The 21,499-nt window shown below is 37.5% G+C and overlaps 1 long non-coding RNA gene across 1 annotated transcript in view; it reads right to left on the bottom strand.

Moving 5' to 3' along the window:
* Positions 1-21,499, bottom strand: part of LOC144379775 (uncharacterized) — a 66,713-nt gene that overhangs the window by 19,946 nt on the left and 25,268 nt on the right. The window contains exon 3 of the long non-coding RNA XR_013443152.1: positions 14,459-14,548. This is a non-coding gene — a long non-coding RNA (uncharacterized LOC144379775). The remainder of the gene's footprint in view (positions 1-14,458; positions 14,549-21,499) is intronic.

Raw genomic sequence — 21,499 nt, 5'->3', positions numbered from 1 at the left:
CACCAAGACAGCATGGTACTGGCACAAAAACAGACATACAGACCAATGGAACAGAATAGAGAACCCAGATATGGACCCTCAACTCTATGGTCAAATAATCTTTGACAAAGCAGGAAAAAACATGCAATGGAAAAAAGACAGTCTCTTCAATAAATGGTGCTGGGAAAATTGGACAGCCACATGCAGAAGAATGAAACTCGACCATTCTCTAACACCACTCACAAAGATAAACTCAAAGTGGATGAAAGACCTCAATGTGAGACAGGAATCCATCAAAATCCTAGAGGAGAACATAGGCAGTAACCTCTTTGACATTGCCCACAGCAACTTCTTTCAAGATACATCTCCAGAAGCTAGTGAAACAAAAGCAAAAATGAACTTTTGGGACTACATCAAGATAAAAAGCTTCTGCACAGCAAAGGAAACAGTCAACAAAACAACGAGGCAACCCACAGAATGGGAGAAGATATTTGCAAATGACACTACAGATAAAGGGCTGGTATGCAAAATCTATAAAGAACTTCTCAAACTCAACACCCAAAAAACAAATAATCAAATCAAAAAGTGGGCAGAAGAGATGAACAGACACTTCTCTGAAGAAGACATACAAATGGCTAACAGACACATGAAAAAATGTTCATCATCATTAGCCATCAGGGAAATCCAAATCAAAACCACACTGAGATACCACCTTACACCAGTTAGAATGGCCAAATGGACAGGGAAAGAAACAACAAATGTTGGAGAGGTTGTGGAGAAAGGGGAACCCTCTTACACTGTTGGTGGGAATGTAAGTTGGTACAGCCACTTTGGAAAACAGTGTGGAGGTTCCTCAAAAATTTAAAAATAGAGCTACCCTATGACCCAGCAATTGCACTACTGGGTATTTACCCCAAAGACACAGATGTAGTGAAAAGAAGGGCCATATGCACCCCAATGTTCATAGCAGCAATGTCTGCAATAGCCAAACTGTGGAAAGAGCTGAGATGCCCTTCAACAGATGAATGGATACAGAAGATGTGGTCCATATATACAATGGAATATTACTCAGCCATCAGAAAAGATGAATACCCAACTTTTACATCAACATGGATGGGACTGGAGGAGATTATGCTAAGCGAAATAAGTCAAGCAGAGAAAGTCAATTATCATATGGTTTCACTTATTTGTGGAACATAAGGAATAACATGGAGGACATTAGGAGAAGGAAGGGAAAAATGGGGGGGGGGAATTGGGAGGGAGAGATGAACCATGAGAAACAAACTATGGACCTGAGAAACAAACAGGGTTCTAGAGGGGGGATTGGTTAGCCCGGTGATGGGTATTAAGGAAGGCACGTACTGCATGGAGCACTGGGTGTTATACGAAAACAATGGATCGTGGATCACTACATCAAAAACTAATGATGTATTGTATGGTGACTAACATAATAAAATAAAATTAAAAACTACAAAAAAAAAAAAAAAAGCCTTCTGTAAGATGGCAGCGAAAATCCCAGAAGAGCAGGGAGAGGTAGGTATGCTGGGGTGGGAGCAGGGGGGGAATATTGTGAAGGAGGACCACAAGGAAGGGAGTGGGCAGAAGCAGTATGAAAGGAGAGAATTATGAAATTTTTTCTACGGTTCTTAGATATGGATGTAGGTTTGAATTATGCCATTATATGCACAGATTTGTACTTATGTGAGTTTAACTCATAAGTAGAGAAAATTATTTTAATTGAGCTATTTAGAAAACACCTCCAGCAAAATCAAAAGTAAACTGTGTGGTGCATTCTACTTTCCAGGGCACTCTATTTTAGCAAATGCATTTTACCTTTATGATAATCAAACACTTATGTTTTATGGATGGAGCCCTATAGCATAATGCTCAGTCTGCTTTGCATAACTATGATGATTTGCTCCCCTTCTTAATACAGCATAAATGTTTTTGTCCTTATGCAACTGATCTTGTTCCCTGGTGGCTGGCTCAAAACACCGGGCCTGCGTCCAAGTTACTGTTGCAGAATATTAGTCTCCCGATAATAAAAAATGTTCATTTTCTTCATCTTCTGTGATTTTGTTTTTCTTAGTCTCTAGATTCAATGGCTGAGCATCCCTTTAGCTAGCTTTCAGTTAATTAAAAAGCCTGTAGCAGAGTACAGAATGTGCCCACCAGAAAGCCTCAGGCAGTGCAGATGGCACCACCTCTGTACTCAGAAGCAGAAAAGTGGTTCTCTGAAACAGCTGCGGGCTGGGAGGCTCTGGGTGGCCTCCGCCTTCTCGGCATGCAAAGAAGAAGAATGAATCTGACTTGAATCTCCCCCGCTCAAATCAACTAATGCTACAGTAAACAGCTTTTCAGCTGCAGGAGAGTTCAAAATGTACTCTCTGCAGCCATAATTTTCTGCTGAAGTTGTGTGCTACCTGGAATGATGTATGTGTTTCATATTGCCCAGAAAGCTGCGCCTACATGTATGTGGGTATAGAAGATGGAGGAATCAGAGGAAGAAGAGGACACAGTACCCCAGATGTTTTCTACAAGTGCCCATTTGATCTCTACAAAGAAGCTCTAAGGTGTGGGGTTGTACCTTTATTCATTTTTCCTCTAGTTGCTCATATAACAGAATTTGGGAAGATTATAACAGCCCGTGGCTTAACTGCTGCCAGGTTTTACCTTACCATATTGTATAAGTAATAAATATTGATTGGATATAAATGCATTCCAATGTATCCCCCTGCCGTCCATCCCAAACACAAAAAACCAAATTACTAAGGGGCACAGAGTTCAGTTCCCTTTTTGTAAGCATGAGAAATCTTGCTGTAAAAGCAAACTGAAAATTAATGAACCTGTGATATTCCCAAAGGCCTGGTAGAGGAAAAGATTTCTCAACCCAGAATCAAGGAGTGCATAACAGCTTGAGGTGGAGTCTCCACACACCAGTGATTGAATCACCTGCTTGGATATGACTTTTAAATTAGTGACAATTTATACTACAGCCAGTGGAGATTGATCTTGTCATTTTTTCATTTCTCTATAGGTAAGTTACCACTCTACCCTACAAATCAGGCAATGAACAATCAATACATTAACAAAGAATGAAATGAGGTGAGATGATCTCAAGCATATGACCAACAGCTATTCCCAATCGATTAACTTCTATGCTTGTCTTTAATACTCAAATTGACTAGATTTCTGTTATCCTAGTTACTATACATTGGTAGGAGGGGGGAAATTTCTTTGGGACCAAAGGATGCAGGACAATGTGAAGCTATCTTACAGAATATGATTTAAATGTATACTAATAAATAATAAGAAATTAATAGCAGCAAAATGGATTTTTGTTTTTACAGGACAAAATGTATTCGTATCTAAAAAAGAACCATCTTCTGCTGACAGAGCTTATTATACTTCATTTAGGAGACAACAATGTAGTTATAGTATTTATCTATCACTATAATAAGAAAACCACAGCAGTGTTTGTCCCTAATTACAATTATGGTGCCATGGTGCTTTTTATTCAAGAACCAAAAACAGATTTTGCCTTTATTTTTAATGCTTAAATTAGGAATGCATTGAGATACAAATTACTGTGTCAAGATTCAGGGTAGAAATGCAATCAGGATTTAGATAACAAATGAGCAAAAACACATGATAATTATACTTGTTAGTATAAAATACTTTGCTAAGACCTTATTCTCATCTCATTTATGTGCTGTATTACAACTCATATCTAAGAGATTTAAATAAGAGGTGAAAAATCCATGAGCCATTTAAGATATAAGCAAATGAAGTAACTATTGTCCAGGAAATAGTCTTTATGTGGCTATAATGAAGCTACCAGGAAATGCCACTATGAAAATCATTTATCTCGAAGCAAACAAAAACTTGCTTAGTAAGAAGATCACTCTGTAATTCTCTTTGTGAATAATGACTAGTTCGAAAAAGATGTTAGACCAAATTCCAGTGAGTTGTTAAGAACTTTTTTAGTGATGTCCTTTACCATTTGGAGATTTTCTCAATGGCAACCATGAAATTCCATAACAAATATTCTTATTTTCCTTTTTGGATCAAAAGTAGGCTCCTTGGCTAAATGTACTCCTGACCAATTATTGGGTCAGTAAATCAGGTCTTAAGAGCATAAGTCCAGCTTATAAATGTTTTCTGATTTTTAAAAGTTTATCATTCTGTTAATTTAGATTCCTAGGAACAAAAGCAGGATGTTCAATCCAAAGAGGAAATACATTCATGAGTAGATTTTATTTTCAAATACTAAAAATCTCTACTGAGATTTCAAGCTAAATCTACATATTAAAATTAGGTACATATCTTCCATTTTATTATGAATGAATTTCCCTGTGTTACGTATGTTTGGAACTGTCACAATCCTGACATCATGGCTACACCGTTTAAGACAAAAAGAGGGACACCTCAAAACTAGCCGCACTCTTATGAATAAAATTTGCCCTTGCAGTGTGTACTTCTCAGTGCTCATTGTGGGAGGGTAGAGTACTAGGAGCTGACCAGGGGACAAAGGAGGGATAGAACACCAGAACACTGACCCATGAGGCTTCCAGAGCTAGTGAGAAAAACTGAACTTGTTTTCAGATTCTGCATTAAAAATCAAGTATAGGTGCTTATGAGGAAAAGGAGGTGTTCTAGCACAATTTCAAAACTGGCTCATAGTAGGCAAGACTAATGATTATACAAAAGCAATGTCTAAGTTAAGAATTCTTAATCTTTGCTTCAGGTCCTCTTGTGAACTTTTAAAAATTGTGTAGAAAAGTGTGTGTGTATGTGTGTGTGTCTGGAGAAAGTTTAGAGTTTTGACTAGTTTTTCAAAGAGAACTTCTACCTCCTCAGCACCCTATACCTCTGAAATGGGTATAGACCACTGGCCAAAAAGTAAACACTACTTTTTTGATATAATAAGGAAAGCATAGCTGGAGTCAGAGAACTTGTTTGGCCCCCTGGCTCCACAGTTCCTTAATTCAAGAAAACTGAGCTAATCGTTTCAGGTCAGAGAATCTCTGGTATAAGGGCTGCTAGCACCTAGGGTTTTTTTTGTGAGTATTACAAAAGGAACATCTTTCTCTCCCAGTCTGAGAATGAAATTCAGCTCCATGTAGCTCTGCGACTTTGAGTAGAATATAACCCACATGCTCCTTATTAATAACATGGGAATAATTTATTAAAAAATATTTTCACTTATTAAGTGCTGGGCTCAATCTTAAGCAGAGGAAACATGTATTGACAAACTGGACAAAAAAAAAAAAAAACCTTCTCTCTTGGAGCTTATATTTTGGGTGGTGGTAGTTGGTTGGGGAGGGGGTGGTAGAGGGGTGAGAGTTAATGAGAGAGAGAGAAGAAGCTATATGATTTATTAACATTTTCCTTAGCATATACTAGGGATTTAGATGGGGTTTTATTATTTTGAAATTGTAATATGAAATGTTATTGGGAAAAAGAGTGTTTCAATTCTAGGAAGTTCAAAGTGTTCTTACATGGCACTATATTGCAAGTGGTTTTTGAATCATTAAAAGGACACAGTGCTTTAAATCATAGCCTACAAATAATTCAAAATGACAGTTTTTACCCTTCATGCTTACTTCAAAATCCCCAAAAAAGATCTGAGCATCTGGAGTTGGCTAGTCCCACCATACGAAATGGGATTCTGTATCTGCGTACAGAAAGGAGGAAAGGACTCCGATTCTAACAAGTTACCTTCCTTGCCCCCACTGACAGCGCATGGGGGATGGCAGACAAAGGTTTAATGTCTTCTGGGATAAGCAGTTTCCGTGACAAACCATTTGTCTTCCTGCTTAGCCAAGGAGATATTTAATAGAGCTGTCAATCATTTTTGGAAGAAAAGAGAAAAAAGAAGTGGACGAGAGAAAGAACTTGTTCATTTCACCCAAAACTATTATTTTCTTTTCAAGATTATAAAATTCTAGCCCTGCTGCATGAAACAGATTTGCCTGTTAGCTACTCTACAGGCTGAGGTGACTGCTCATTTCTTACTTTTCACAACAAAAAAGTGGGTGAGATATTCATTATTTCTATTTCCATTTCTTCTGAAAGCTCTGTGAAAAGGAACTCTCCTTGGAGACTCATAGAGGGGTAATTAAGCCACAAACTTGGCTATATTGCTGAGGCACAGTTGTAAAAGAAGAAGAAGGAAACAAAACAAAACAAAACACCCCAATCTGTCCCATTACAGTGTTAACACTATCTTGGAGCCCTAAATGTAACTTGATCCCTTCCAGGGAGGGAAGGGAACATTACTGCACTTACCATGGCTCATTTAAGATGGAGATACTGTGTTCACAAAATAAGGCTTCATAACTGTCTCTAGTCACTGTCCAAATCCCAGGGCAACAGTAAAATTATGATTATAGATGTGCATGGGTCATTCTGCTGTCCCTCTGACTTCCCAGCACAGCTGACTGCGTATTTTCCCCGCATGGTAATAAAATTCCCACCTCCATCGACCATTGCAAATGCATCCTTTTTAATCCAGAAATTTTTATTTCTGTCATAACCATTATTACTTTGTAATGTTTTTAAAACCTTCTAAAATCTGGCTGTCCCAAGCTCTTCTCTGGGTATTTATTTAAATAAAAAAATCAAAACATTTATTGATCACCTATATGTGCAAGACACTATGTGAGATAGATGAATAAACATGATATCTGTTCTAGAAAAACTCATAACCTTCTCTTTTCGACAAAAGTTTGAGAATTTTGCCAAAATTATAACTGCCTGTTGCCCATAAAAAGGTGAAGTAGAATCCAATATTAGGCTTATGAACACATGTAAAGCATATGCTCACATTTTTCTAATTTCTCAAAAAGCATTTCATTGTAGCCATACTTTCATAAATCAGAAAAAATGATTATTTAGACAAACACCATTATTTTGCAGGTCTATTATTTGGACGTAGTGGACCATCTAAACTTCCCTTGGGAGTTTTTAATTTTTCAAGCAGATGTGTAAAACTGTATATGGAGTTACAACTTCTATTTGCCTTCAGTATATTTGGAAGCTCTAAATGTTTGACTTTCCAAATAAAGATTTGCTTATTTACTTAACAATATATATCGAGCCTTTAAAGTCTGTTAGGAGCCATGCTAGGAGCTATAGATACAAAGAAGTTAAGCCTTTAAGGAATTTTCATTGTGTACTGAGAGCAGTTTTTTTCTGAGATTAAACTGAAAATGTAGAAAAATGACTTAGAATACACATGTATTAGACTTTCTTTCAAAACCTTCTCTGGAATAGCCTTACTCTACATTTCTATTTCCAACCATAAGCATTTATAAGCTTTATGCATCACTCGGATTCAACCACTTGCTATTCTCTGCCCTTGCCTATGGTCCCACATTATTCTTTTGTGTTTTCTGTCTTCTATAACGTGGGCCTTTCCTTCTCCCAGCATCTGCAGCTCCACACCCATTCATCTATCAAAGTCCTGCTGCAATCCCACCCCTCTATAACATTTCATTAAAGCATTTTAGTTGGAAAGAATCTTTATCTCATATAATTGTTCATAGTACTTTGTCTGAATCTCTTAAGACAACAGCCACTTCAAATATTTATTGACAATAGTTGTGTAGTCTCTCAGGAGAGGAGTCCTATCTGATCCACTTAGACTAGCTCCTTGATTTGAAAAGTACTCAAATATTTCCTAAAGGAGTCAGTGATACAAAGTGCGATCAAAGCAGGACTTCTCAAACTTCACTGTGTATAAGCATCAGCTGGAGAGACTGTTAAAACAAGGACTGCAGGGCCCCACACAAGAGATTTAAATTCTGCAGATCTAAAAAGGGCAACAATAATGCTGATTGTGCAGGTCCATGAGCCACTGAGTAACACCCTTCCCCACCGCCAAAAACACACAGAATATTTAGGGGTGGGATTAGCTTCATAACATTTTTCCAGAGGTGGAAGATACAAACCATGGGCTAAGACTAGCCCCATCTTAGCAAGAAGTTATTTTAGGAAGAATAACAAAGGTATTGGGGTAGAAGGAAACAAAAACAAAAACAAAAAAACCATTGGCTTTACTATATGTAATGCGGTATTATTCTCTGGCAAGTGTATAGGAGGATATAAGATTTTTCTCTTCACATATATAGGGGAAGCAAAATTTAGAGTTTCTTGACGAGGCCTGATAAGTAAATGGACATAAGCCAGATTTACAGGAGGAGAGCATACCAATTTATATAAGGTTTACGTAACATAGGAACCTCATAAGGAAACAAAGATTCAAAGACATGTCAAAATCTAAAGACCTTTTTTATTAGGTTGAACAAAGAGAAGCAATTGTGGAAAAGTAACCAAATTATGTGGGGAGGTTAAAGGAAGATAAGAATTATTTTAACAAGGTCTGTTTGTGCAGAATTCTCTCAGCTATGACTCCTCATCAAAGAATGTTACTATTTTTTCCTGGTACAAGGAGGGCATCTTTCACATGGGAGTTTTTATCTTCTATTTTCAGAAAGAAAAGGGAATACTCATAGAATACCCTTGTATCTGCTGTTTTTCAAGTCCTTTAGCTCAAAATAATCTTTATGCTAAAATGGCATATTTTGGGGTGGCATATTCTGCTACTCTTTACATATTTTTGTTACTGTATCAATTCTTCACCATTGCCCTGTATTATCCTTGCCAATCCGAACTTACCTGAAAGATATTCATACATCGTATTAATTATCAAGAATACAAGAAACAGCAAGTGAGCAATTATCATATGTTGTCATATAGCAGAAAATATATTAGAAATGTTAAAAAAATCTTATGACAAAAAAGGAATGAATCACATGCAGAAATACAGTGAATAATTGAGAAGACGTATATCCAGTTCTCACATAAAAGTTGATCTTCATGACAGCTGCGCTGAAATTGTCCATGTATTTTATAAGAAAGCAAGGATGGCTGACATCAGAGGAATATAAAGTAACTTAAGGATCAAATGGAAGCTCACAATAATCATTGTCTAATCTTGGTTCAATTTAGTAAGGAAAGCAGCAGGAAGTTCCTTTCCTTCACAAAGGCGCCATTGACATTGAAACTTGATGAAGAGGTTGAGGGCAAAAGAGGAAATGACCTAGGAGCCCAACGGAGTGTTGATGAGTGCTGTGTGTGCATTCACTCCAACAGCCTTTTAACATTTGCACTGACAGCCTTTATTAATGAATGGGATGCTATTTACTCTATCAGGTGGAGACACTGCGATGCTATTTCCCAAGCCCAGAACATAATTCATACGTGTTACAAGGTTCATTGCACTTATATGTTCAATAGCTTGTTTTAATTGAAATATTGGGAATTTTAATCTGGTAGGCAATTTTTTACTTGCTGTTTCTTGCTATCTTTGATAATTAATGTAGTTTATGAACATCCTTTAGACAGGCTTGGGATGGCAATTCCCATTCCTAATAAGGTAGTTCTGAATAATGGTTACTTAGTAATTAATGTTACTGCCAATCACTCTTATTTTTATACTTGTCAGAAGAAAATGGAAACTCCTTGCCCTTAATGGAGTGAAATCCAATAGTAACCCAACTAAAGTGCAAGCAAATGTGATTTTTACTCCTCTCAGTTCTTCCTCACTTCTACATACTTGCCTTTCGTTCTCACCAAAGAATAAGCTGACTTTCAGCCCCAACTGTTTTTCTACAAACAAATAATATTCAAAATTTTAATTGATTTTATTTGAACTCCTGATTTCTACTCTTAAACCAGTCTCACATAGCTTGAGAACAGAACCAACCATCTAGAGATGAAGGGGGCTCAGTATCTGTAAGGAACAAGTTAGCCCCTGAAAACCAACCCATTACTCCCTTAGAACTGTCAGGACTTCAGCTAATATTTGTAACATTAGCACTTCATTTAGAAATTAGTAATTAAAAATAGCTCTTAAAATGTCACTATTCTTTGGGGTGCCTGGGTGGCTCAGTTGTTAAGCGTCTGCCTTCGGCTCAGGTCATGATCCCAGCGTCCTGGGATCGAGCCCCGCATCGGGCTCCCTGCTCCGCGGGAAGCCTGCTTCTCCCTCTCCCACTCCCCTTGCTTGTGTTCCTTCTCTCGCTGTGTCTCTCTCTGTCAAATAAATAAATAAAATCTTTAAAAAAAAAAAAAATGTCACTATTCTTTAAGATAAATAGCCTATTAAATCTTCAATTCTCAAGATTTGCTTGCATAAATCCCTGGAGCTTATAAAAATTCAGATTTCCAATCTCCACTTCCAGAAATTCTGTAGGTCTAGGTTTTTGTAGGCCTGATAATTAGAATTTTGCTTATTCCAATCAATGAAAACATTTCCTTAAGAAAAATAACACTGTTACTAAGTATAGCCCAAAGGGAAATTTTGGAGAAAAATGTACATGTTTGGGTACATGTATTTTTTATGCATAAAAATAAGACAGAAAATACTTTTTTCCTGAAGTCAGAATTTGTATTTTTTTAATGGTTAAAAAAATACAAATGATTATTTAGTGATAGTTTTAAATGACCTTTCCTGAGACCACAATTTCAAAAACCTGAATTCTGAATTTTGGCAAGAAATCATCATAAAAAGGATTTCTGCTCAGTTCAATAGGGGAATCCACTAAGGATCTCCAGGACGCTACAGGTTTTATTCCTTAATTAAATAGATCCTTATTGAGCACCTAGTACAAAGTGGAAGTGCATATTAGGTAACACTGGAGACACCCAAACCATGAACTTCAGGGGCATTCAGTTCAATAAAGAGAAGTACAGAAACCGCTATGTCATGGGGTAGAAACGTTAACAGTCATGAATGCTACAACCAAGTGCTATGACCATAAAAGAGAGGGGCAGATGAGTTCCAGTAAGGGTATTTTAGGGAAGGTTCTATGAATGCAGTGGCATTTTTTCAGGATTTTTTTTTTTTTTCACAGTAGGTGTAGTGAAAATATGGACAACTAAAGAGGAAGAAAGGCCAGCCACTCTCTGAGCACCTATTCTGGGCCACTTCGTGCAAAACGCTCTGCCTATATGCATACAGGTACAGATAAGGGGATGCGTAGGGGATGTTTAGGAAAAGATGAATAGTTAAGTCCAGCCAGAGTACACAGCTCATGAAAGAGATTTAGGAGAAAATTGAATTTGAAAGCATTTTAGGGGTAATTCATAGAGTCCTTTGAAGTCTAGATTGGAAATTCATTCCTTATTAAGTTTAATATGGCAACAATCCATAGAATTGATTTGAAAAGGAGAACAAACTGAGTGGGGAGGGAAATATCTACTAAGGAAGTTATAATTATTATCCCCCACCAAGAGGGGTAGGGGCAATAGAAATGGAGAAATGGCAGCCCATATGTGAAGTAAGATAGATGAGTAGGGAAAGTAAAAAGGATAGTGTCATAAATACATTACCATCTTACAAACATGCCATGACTGACCCTAATTTAGAAACAGGAGTCAGGGAGAATTTTAAAATACATCCACAGGGCTCAGTTGGTAGAACATGTGACTCTTGATCTCAGGGTTATGAATTCAAGCCCCAAGCAGGGTGTAGGGCTTACTTAAAAAAAAAAAAAAATCTACAGAATAGTCTAGAGTCCTGTCAGTGCAAAGTTATTAATAGTTCTTTGACATCTTTTAAACACAGCCTGATAAAAAAATAATAAATCTAGGCTCACTAAACTAGTAAGTTAATGGGCACCTATTATATGTCTGTTTAATAATGTAGACATCAATCTCATAGCTTGAAAACTCTTTTGCCACTCCTACTTTCTGAAATAAATGTACAATTTGACCACCAAAACCAAAAATACTTCAAAGTTTCTACTAGCAATTTCAAGGAAGATAACATTTCAATATGTCCTTATGCTCAATGACCTTCATAATTAGGATGTTTTTAATCACGGACTTTCCTTTAAGAATGTTACAAATGCGACATGAATTATCAAATACAGACAGACACAACAAAGTAAAAGAAAAAAATAATTGTTATCTACAAAAATAAACAAAACAACTACAACAAAAATATATTTTATGTGTATCCTTCTGGTTTTTCCCTACACATATGAATCCTATTTAGTTCTTTGCCCACTGTGTCCTGCACATAACCCTCTTATCAGTTCTAAAGGTGTTCCACACTTTAAATTATGTCAGTTCTCCATACCAATCTATTTATACATTCATACCGGTTAAATTTTTTGAAACCTGACAAACATAAAAGGAAGTTTTTAAATATGTAAAAAAATCTTCTGGCCCCACAACCTATCAGTTGGAATGTTATGGTATACATCAAAATGCAATTATTTAACATGCAGAATATAAAGATGCCAAGTTGGATATTCCTACTTTTATCATTCACTTTAGATCTCTAAAATGGAAAGTATTTACAAGGAAAAATTAAAATCTTGCCCAAATTTCCTATGTTAATAATGTGTTGACAATTCTGTTTTTAAAAGAACATGTATTTGCTATAAAGTGAGTATTACAAATTAACATCTCTATATTATAAGCAAATGGGAATCTTATCTTACTATTTGGAGGATAACTTTAGATTTATCATTGCTTGCTAAAAAAACCAAACAAATTAAGGGAAAAGAGTTTCTTTGCCAAAAATAAATTTAAGTGGGACAAGTAAGAAATAACCTATTTCAGGAAAAATATATATGGTTGTTTATGCAGATGTATGCTGTAATTTCTTAGTATTTTCAGAAAGGAGAGTCTAAAAACAAAGGACGCAAACAGTACTATATTTCTCCAGAAGTAGGCTATGAACGTATACACTCTTTATAATTTTACCCTAAGATGACATAACCATAACCAACTAGTGAGAAGTTCCAAGGCCTAACTTGAACTTAGTCTCTGGAGTCATGAAAGTGACATGACATAAGATTTAAACCAAGAGAAACGGTATCTTCGCCAAAGGAACCTGCTAATTAAAGGTGAGGATGAAAAACAGTTACACTTATTTAAAATAAGCATAAAACAAACAGAGTAAATCTCTCTTCTTCTCTTTGAGGGTGATTTTCAATGATTCTCTGTGTGTGTACCTGTGTCTGTGTGTGTGGTTATTCACATGATTATGTCTAGACGTCTAGAGTTGAAGTCCTTCTATTATTTACCCAAAGACCATGATGTAGGAAATACATCTCACTGAGTGCAGACTATGGACAAGTGCTTAGAAAAGGCAATGAAGAAATTCTTTAGCACTGAACTTGCAAATCTAAATATAAAAATAAAATAAAGGAAAAACAAGAAAGTGATTAGTATTCCTTTTTTTGAGTAGTATCCCTTTTTAAAATATAGGAGGATAAAACATTAATGTTTTATAGCATCTTGTATTAAAAATAGTGGAAAACATACATTCTTACTAAGTTCTTACTTTATTCCCTGAACTGGCCTGAATCGGTATCTTTCAAAGTACTTGGTAGCCCTTTATTTTTATTTTTTTAAAGATTTTATTTATTTATTTGACAGAGAGATAGAGAGCACAAGTAGGCAGAGCGGCAGGCAGAGGGAGAGGGAGAAGCAGGCTCTCCGCTGAGCAGGGAGCCCGATATGGGGCTCGATCCCAGGACCCTGGGATCATGACCTGAGTGGAAAGGCAGATGCTTAACTGACTGAGCCACTCAGGCGCCCCAAATGGTAGCCTTTTTTTAAAGATTTTATTTACTTATTTGAGAGAGAGAGAGAGACAGAGAGATAGAGATAGCAACAAAGATAGTGAGAGAGAGCCTATGCAGGGAGGAGAGGGAGAAGCAGGCTTCCCGCTGAGCAGGGAGCCTGATGCGGGGCTCGATCCCAGGAACCTGAGATCATGACCTGAGCTGAAGGCAGATGCTTGACTGACTGAGCCCCAACTGGTAGCCTTTTAGATGATTGTCAACCACTGTCACTGGAGGAGAGGGGGCAGGTGAAGGGAGTGGCTGTATTCGAACAAACCCATTCCACTCCTGGAAGGTAAACAGACATGAACGAACAAATGACCACTAAAGCCTTCATGTCCATGGACAGCATCAGAATCTTCACATATCAAAAGTGACACAATACTTCAGAAACGGCACAGATTTCCTCATAATTTTACCATCTTCTCTAACCATGATCCATAGTCCCATACGTCAGTGGTTCTCCAAGTGTGGACCAGCGGGATCAGCATCACATGTACCCACTCCATCTCCTGCTCCCACTGAATCATAAACACTGGTAGTGGGGTCCAGTAATGTGTGTTTTAACAAGTTATCTCCAGGTCACACTCAAGTTGAGAACCACTGATGTACAGAGCTGATATGCTGTCTCTGTAGTACTAAAGATTTCTATAATATACCTGCACTTCAGAGAAATGTTTTATTTTGTAGCAAATTTGGATAGAAAAAAACCAAACACAAAATACCTTGACAACAACCATGACAATTTGCATATGCTGCATCTCAAAACAATTACAAAAGGACGAGGAAAAAAATATTTACTTTAACCTGCCCCAAATTAAAGAAATGACCTGTCTTAGAAACCACCAAAATCCTTGAGGAGAAAACAGGCAGCAACCTCTTTGACTTCAGCCGCAGCAACTTCTTACTAGACACGTCTCCTGAGGCAAGGGAAACAAAAGCAAAAATGAACTATTGGTACTTCATCAATATAAAAAGCTTCTGCACAGCAAAGGAAACAATCAACAAAACTAAAAGGCAACTGACGGAATGGGAGAAGATGTTTGCAAATGGCATGTCTGATAAAGGGTTAGTATCTAAGATCTATAAAGAACTTATCAAACCCCAAAAATACATAATCCAGTTAAGAAATGGGCAGAAGACATGAACAGACATTTCTCCACAGAAGACATATGGATGGCTAACAGACACACGAAAAGATGCTCAACATCGCTGATCATCAGGGAAATACAAATCAAAACCTCACACCTGTCAGAATGGCTAAAATTAACAAGTCAGGGAATAACAGATGTTGGTGAGGATGTGGAGAAAGGGGAACCCTCTTATACTGTTGGTGGGAATGCAAGCTGGTGCAGCCATTCTGGAGGACAGTTTGAAAGTTCCTCAGAAGGTTAAAAATAGAACTACCCTACGACACAGCAATTGCATTACTAAGTATTTACCCAAAGGATCCAAAATACAGATTCGAAGGGGTACATGCACCCTGATGTCTATAGTGGCCTTATCAATAATAGCCAAACTATGGAGAGAGCCCAGAGATCCATCAACTGATGAATGGATAAGAAGATGTGGTGTGTGTATATAATGGAATATTATTCAGCCTTCAAAAAGAATGAAATCTTGCCATTTGCAATGACGTGGATGGAACTAGAGTGTATCATGCTAAGTGAAATAAGTCAGAGAAAGACAAGTATCATATGATTTCACTCATTTGTGGAATTTAAGAAACAAAACACATGAACATAGGGGAAGGGAAGGAAAATAAGATAAAAACAGAGAGGGAGGCAAACCATAAGTGACTGAACTATAGAGAACAAGCTGAGGGTTGCTGGAGGGGAAGTAGGTGGGGAGATGTGCTAAATGGGTGATGGATTTTAAGGAGGGAATTTGTTGGGATAAGCACTGGGTGTTATATGTAAGTGATGAATCAGTAAATTCTATTCCTGAAACCAATATGTTAACTAACTTGAATTTAAATAAAATAAAAATATTAAGAAAAAAATAAAAATAAAAAAAATAAAAAAAACAAAAAAAGAACTTAACTGTTTCAAACATCTGAGATGGTGGAATGATGGCAGTCATTAACAGGCCATGGATCTGAGCAGGGCCCACCTCGTTTCGAATGGTCATGTGTAGGCCACTTGAACAGCAGGGTCCCTGCCCTGTCATAGGCTAATGTGGCAAGCCCTGCTGTGAGCCATCTTCCTGCTCTTTCTGTAATCAGATGGTTGCTGTCACCAGGATTAAGGGGTTTTCCTGTGGCTGGATGAAGCTTCCAACTCTGCCTCTGTATGAAATGTGCTGGTGCAATAGGCACATTATTTGGCTGTTCTGAAACTATGCCATCCATCACACCAAACTAAGAATCCAGACTGGTTTTTCTTCTTAGAACATGCTGTTAGGAGGCTCTTCCTCCTGGTGGGATCCTGGTTTCATTGCTCCTGCAGCAGTGACAGCCTATGGCAACTCAAACCCTGGAAACACTGTGCATGTCTGAAGGATGAGAAATGTGTAACAAACGACTTTTTAATTTTGGAAAATCGCGTGCTGTCATTCCCTCACCATGGTGTCCATTGGTGGTGGAACACTACAGTTCTCAAACCTCCAAAATTCCCTGTTAATTGTACTGTTCTGTTGTTGTTTGTTTCCATTTAAGAAATAGTCAGTAATGGTAATAAGTTTGCCTGGGCATCAAACATTGTAATAAAATTCACTTTTACTTATTCCAATATTAGGTACCACCCAAAATTGTTGCGAAGCATTTAAGCTAACATCACCCCTCTTCTTTTGCTTTATCAATTGAGGAATGTTGAAAGAATTAGAAGGAGGTCACAAAGGTGCTGAAGTTCAGACATTAAGCATTGATTCAAAGGCAAAATTTCTCACATTCTTGTCTGATTTTATCTCCACAATTACCACCTATGCTGTATCATAACCCACCAGCAATACAGCCCTGACAGATTGGTGCCAAATGGAGTTTAACTTCAGTTATTAATGCACCTGGGATATTATTTATTTTTGGCCCAGTATTTCATGCAATAGTGCATGATCTGTAAAAAGAACTCAAGTTTCTAATGTAGTAGAGCTAAAGGCAAATAGTTTCCAAATGTTTCTTTACTGAGGCATAGCTTTCCCCTTCTAGGTCACATGAGATAGACTCCCCCTGTTGCCAGTTTCAGCAGTTTACCTCCACCACATGTATATGTTTCCACCACATGTGTACTTCTCATTTACTTAGTTAGTCATGCAATCCAGAAATTGATATCAAGTACCAGTGCCCTCAAGGAACTGGATTAGGTGTTAGAGAGGTGCAGACAGGAAAATAAAATACTCTCATATTTTTTCTCATCCAGCAGAGCCCTTTATTTCCTTAGGAATCCATATCCTTTTGATGGTGAATTCCACTATTATTTAAAAATGTCAGCTGCTTGTTCCTGGAAATAAGTCTCTAGGTTCACTGAAATTAGTCTTTCTTTAAGAATTCCTTCTGATATTGCTCAGTTGGCCTGGCCACCTCATTCTTATACATGTATAGTGTAACCAGCTACAGAAGAGTTACATAGTATTGAAGCCACACAATGCAAATCAATCAATTTGATGGGATTTTAAGGAAATTTTAGGATTTCCTTAGGTAGATATTGGGAATAGCAGAACATATTTGGGACATATTCAGGGAAAGGTAGACTGGTTCTCCACAGATCATAAGGTACAAGGTGGAGGGTATATTATGGAAGAAAATACTGTAAATTTCATGTAGAAGCCATATTTGACAGGAATTTGAATGCCAGGTATCGGATGCCAGGCGTTAACATGATTCTATGTGAATTGGGAGCCATTGAAGGCATTTCAGGTGCAGACTAAGCTCAGCAAATCTGGATCAGGAAAGTACCTGTGGAAACTAGAAGAAAGAGTGGAGAATGGAAAGGAGCAGATGATGAAGTAGGAAACTCCTGCAATAGTCAAAGTGAGCAACAATGACTCCCGGAGGCCAATAGCTAGGATGTGATCATGATGATGAGGAGGAGGATGCTGGTGGGGATAGTATTAGTAACAACTTGATAGACTGATATGTATGAGGACATTTCTGTGGCACCAACAAGCAAAGGTCATTGCAATAAAAGACATAAAGCAAATCAGAATAAAATGTCCTCATCTGGCTTTCTTGGAAATATAAATACTCTGATGCATGACAGCTATATAGTTTCAGTCCATTATCATATTGTCTTTAATATAAGAGAGATATTACAATATGAATGGGTAATTACTTTAAGTGGTAAATTCCATATTGTGTGCATTAAGTTTAAAGTGTCTCAAATGAAAGAATGAGCCAGAAAACATCATAAAGGGAAGTTTTAAAAGATGGACTTACGATTGAATTATGGTTTTGCTTAATGGATGCCTTTGGGCCAAAAGTTCAAGTTGTTTTTCCAGAGAAAAAATTAAAATTCTCTCCTAAAAGAATGAGTCCATAGACACTCCCTTTCCTCTCCATTCTCATTCTGGTGAATCCAATTCATTTCAATTAAGAAAATTATTACTGAATGTCTGAAATATGTAAGGCACTGCATTTGGTGGGAACGGGGCAGGGAGAAGACTGAATGAGTAAAAGGTAGTCCTGGTATAAAAATCTAATAGGGAAAAATGTTGCTGAAGATAAACATGTTGATAATGAGAATGAGAAGAGATTTTAAAGCAGTGCTTCTCAGCTTTAACTGAACATGGGAATCAGCTGGGAGCTTTAAGAAATACTCATGTGTTCCCCACCTCCAGAGATACTGACTTAATTGCCATGGATTGTAGGAAGGACATCATGATTTTCTAAATCTTATCAGGTGTTTAATTATAAAATAGGTTATATTTGAGGTAAAACCTTTATGGATGGATAAAATCTTGACAGTCAGAAATAGAAGTGAAAACAGAAAGACATTTGCAAAGGAATGAAGGCAAGTAAGTGAGAGGTAAAATGAAAACTGTGAGGCAGGGCCATATTCTCGATTTCCTCATAGAACAGACAACGCATAAGTAGGAAGGACACCCAGTTAGGCCCAGGATACCCAGTTTCATGTCCTGAATCTGCCCCTTAATTGTTGTGTGAATTTTGACCATTCCCCTAACTTCTGAGTACTGGTTTCCTCATTGGTAAAATGGACATAATAGCTATTTCTCAAGGTATACGAGTCATTAACACCGTTATAGGCTGAATTGTGTCCCTCCCCATTCCTATGTTGGAGTCCTAACCCTATATCAGAATGTGACCGTATTTGGAGATGGTGTCTTTACAGAGGTAATTAAGTTAGAATGAGGTAATTAGGGGGAGACTTACCCAATGGGACTGGTCTCCTCATAAGAAGAGGGAACTTGGACACAGAGAGGTACAAAGGGAGAGCACAGGGAGAAGACAGCCATTGGTAGGCCTAGGAAGAAGGCTTGGGACTGCTCCTTCCCTCACAGCCTTCACAAGGAACCAGCTCCACCCTTAAGCTCAGACTTCTAGTCTCCAGAACCGTGAAAAAGTGTCTGTTGGTTAAGCAGCCCAGTCTGTTGCACTTGATTACAACAGCCCTAGAAAACTTATTCAAGCACCAAGGTGAGGAGTTTATATCAAATCATCAAAAGATTTTTTACAGAAGTGTGAAATCACCAGAACCGCTTTCCTTAACTCCCCCATCACCTACTCTTCTGTTCTGACTGTGAAAGTCCTCAGGACTACAGAAAGCTTCTAGAATTCACTTGTCTCCTTTCTCTTCACTGTAAAATCAAATGTAGGTACTTGAGGTCACTCACTCTTAGGTAAGTGAGATTTATTTATTTATTTTTTATTTCTTTTTTAAACTTATGCTATTAATTTTTTTATTATTTTTTAAAAATATGTTGTATAACATTTAAGTATAGAGGGCTTGAATTTCCAGTGTTCCATACTCCTTCAGGTAGGGGAAGCTGACTTTGAGCCTACGAGGTAAGTGAATGCTGCACAAATCATTCTTTATAAAGCTAATTCTTGAAGCAGCATGTTGGGAACATATAGGAGAGAATTTCATTAACAATCATGTACAGTTCTCGATTATTTCCTGTTCTACTTTAGAACATAACTTATATCAGAAACAATTTCCTTCTATACCAATATGATAACTTAATTAAGTATTTAGACAGATGCAAATTCATGAGTTATGCAAATGAACTTCATCGGGAAAGCATAAAAACTGAGCATGAACACTATGTGGGCCTCTAAGGCAGGAGACCTGTTTATCACATAAAAACTTAGCAAATGGGGATAGTACAGGATTCAAATTAAGCAACATTTATAGAATGCCATAACATTTAGAATCTAGAAAACAAGCAAAAGAGAATCAATTTCAGGGTGCTTATTTCCCATAATCAGAAATTTCAGGGTTGAGGCGCCTGGGTGGCTCAGTCGTTAAGCGTCTGCCTTCGGGCAGGGTCCTGGGATCGAGTCCCACATTGGGCTCCCTGCTCAGCGGGGAGCCTGCTTCTCCCTCTCCCACTCCCCCTGCTTGTGTTCCCTCTCTCGCTGTGTCTCTCTGTCAAATAAATAAAGTATTAAAAAAAAAGAAATTTCAGGGTTTTATAGATTGAATCTGTAAATATATTAACATCTGTACAATTAAATACTTGTGTTTACATATTAGGTAAGAATTAATAATTTACAAATAAGTTGTGACCAAAATGATGCAACCTACAGAGTGAATTATCAAAAAACGGTGTTATAATTCAATTAACCCTCGAGGAGAGGATACTGAACTTTTTCATCTTTGTAGCCTGGGCACCAGTAGAGGGCCTGGACTGTGGCAATCTGTGAAATGTAGGAATTTGGCCCTGCTTAGGCTAAAAACTCATTTCCACTTATTTCCATTTATTCTTTGTGTTCTCTTCCATTCCCTCCTATTCCAGTACTTTTCAATAACAAAGCAAAACGGAGTTATAATTCACAAAATTGATTTCATGATCCTATTATGAGTCATGGGTCTCTAAAAGGGTGACCCAGCTTCAACTCTAATAGGCCACGAAAACCTGTATTTTGAGAAACATTGCTCTAAAAATCTCAGTGTGCCCTAACAATCTCAATGTGCCCTTTGATAGGAAACATCCATACCTCGAGAAGCCTTGGTTCTCTACCTCAGGCAGAAACTAGAATCATGACATCCCTTCCCCCATCAAAGTAGCATCATAGTTATAAATGTTAATAATATTGGAGCATTTCTGGACTCTGAGCATTGCCAGAGGGCTTTTAGAACTGAATCTGATGTTCATATGAAAGAGATGCTAGTATTTAATATTCCACCTAGCAGTGCTAAGAGGACTTTGAATAAACCTAAATATGTCGAAAAAAATCATGTGCTTGTCTTTAAAAACTTGGCTGATTCCTCTAAAATGAGTTTTTTCTGCCTCTCACTGGAGTAAAATGCAGAGTTAATGGAAGAGTGTTAATATTCCATATGCCGTACTTGTGAAAAGCCTCAAGCATTTTGCTCAGATTTCAAGAGAAGAAATTTCCTTTGAAATACAAATCAATCATTTTATGAAAAGATTCCATATTGCCATCTTAGAAATATCACAGCGTTGGACCCTACTCTCTTGCAATGGTTATTTAAATTTTCGGCTGAGGCAGATCTTGTCTGTATCACCTTTTGCTTGGGATATCTTCAGTGGAGTATTCCCAACCAGCCTACAGCTTCTCAATTAAACAGGCTGAGGCAAAAGTCAAAACAAAACAAAACAAAAAAACCAACCTCTGGTTTGGTTAACTGAAACTTACCATTAGCTATGGTTAATGGTCTCAAAAAAGGAATAGGACAGTAATTTACTATCTTTCCCCAACAAAGTTAACATTCACCCCTCTCTTCTCTCTTGCC

This window comes from Halichoerus grypus, chromosome 13 (genome assembly GCF_964656455.1).
Source record: "Halichoerus grypus chromosome 13, mHalGry1.hap1.1, whole genome shotgun sequence".
Lineage (NCBI taxonomy): Eukaryota > Metazoa > Chordata > Mammalia > Carnivora > Phocidae > Halichoerus > Halichoerus grypus.
Note: the sequence above shows the minus strand (reverse complement) of the source record. Positions and strands in the feature narration are given on the sequence as shown.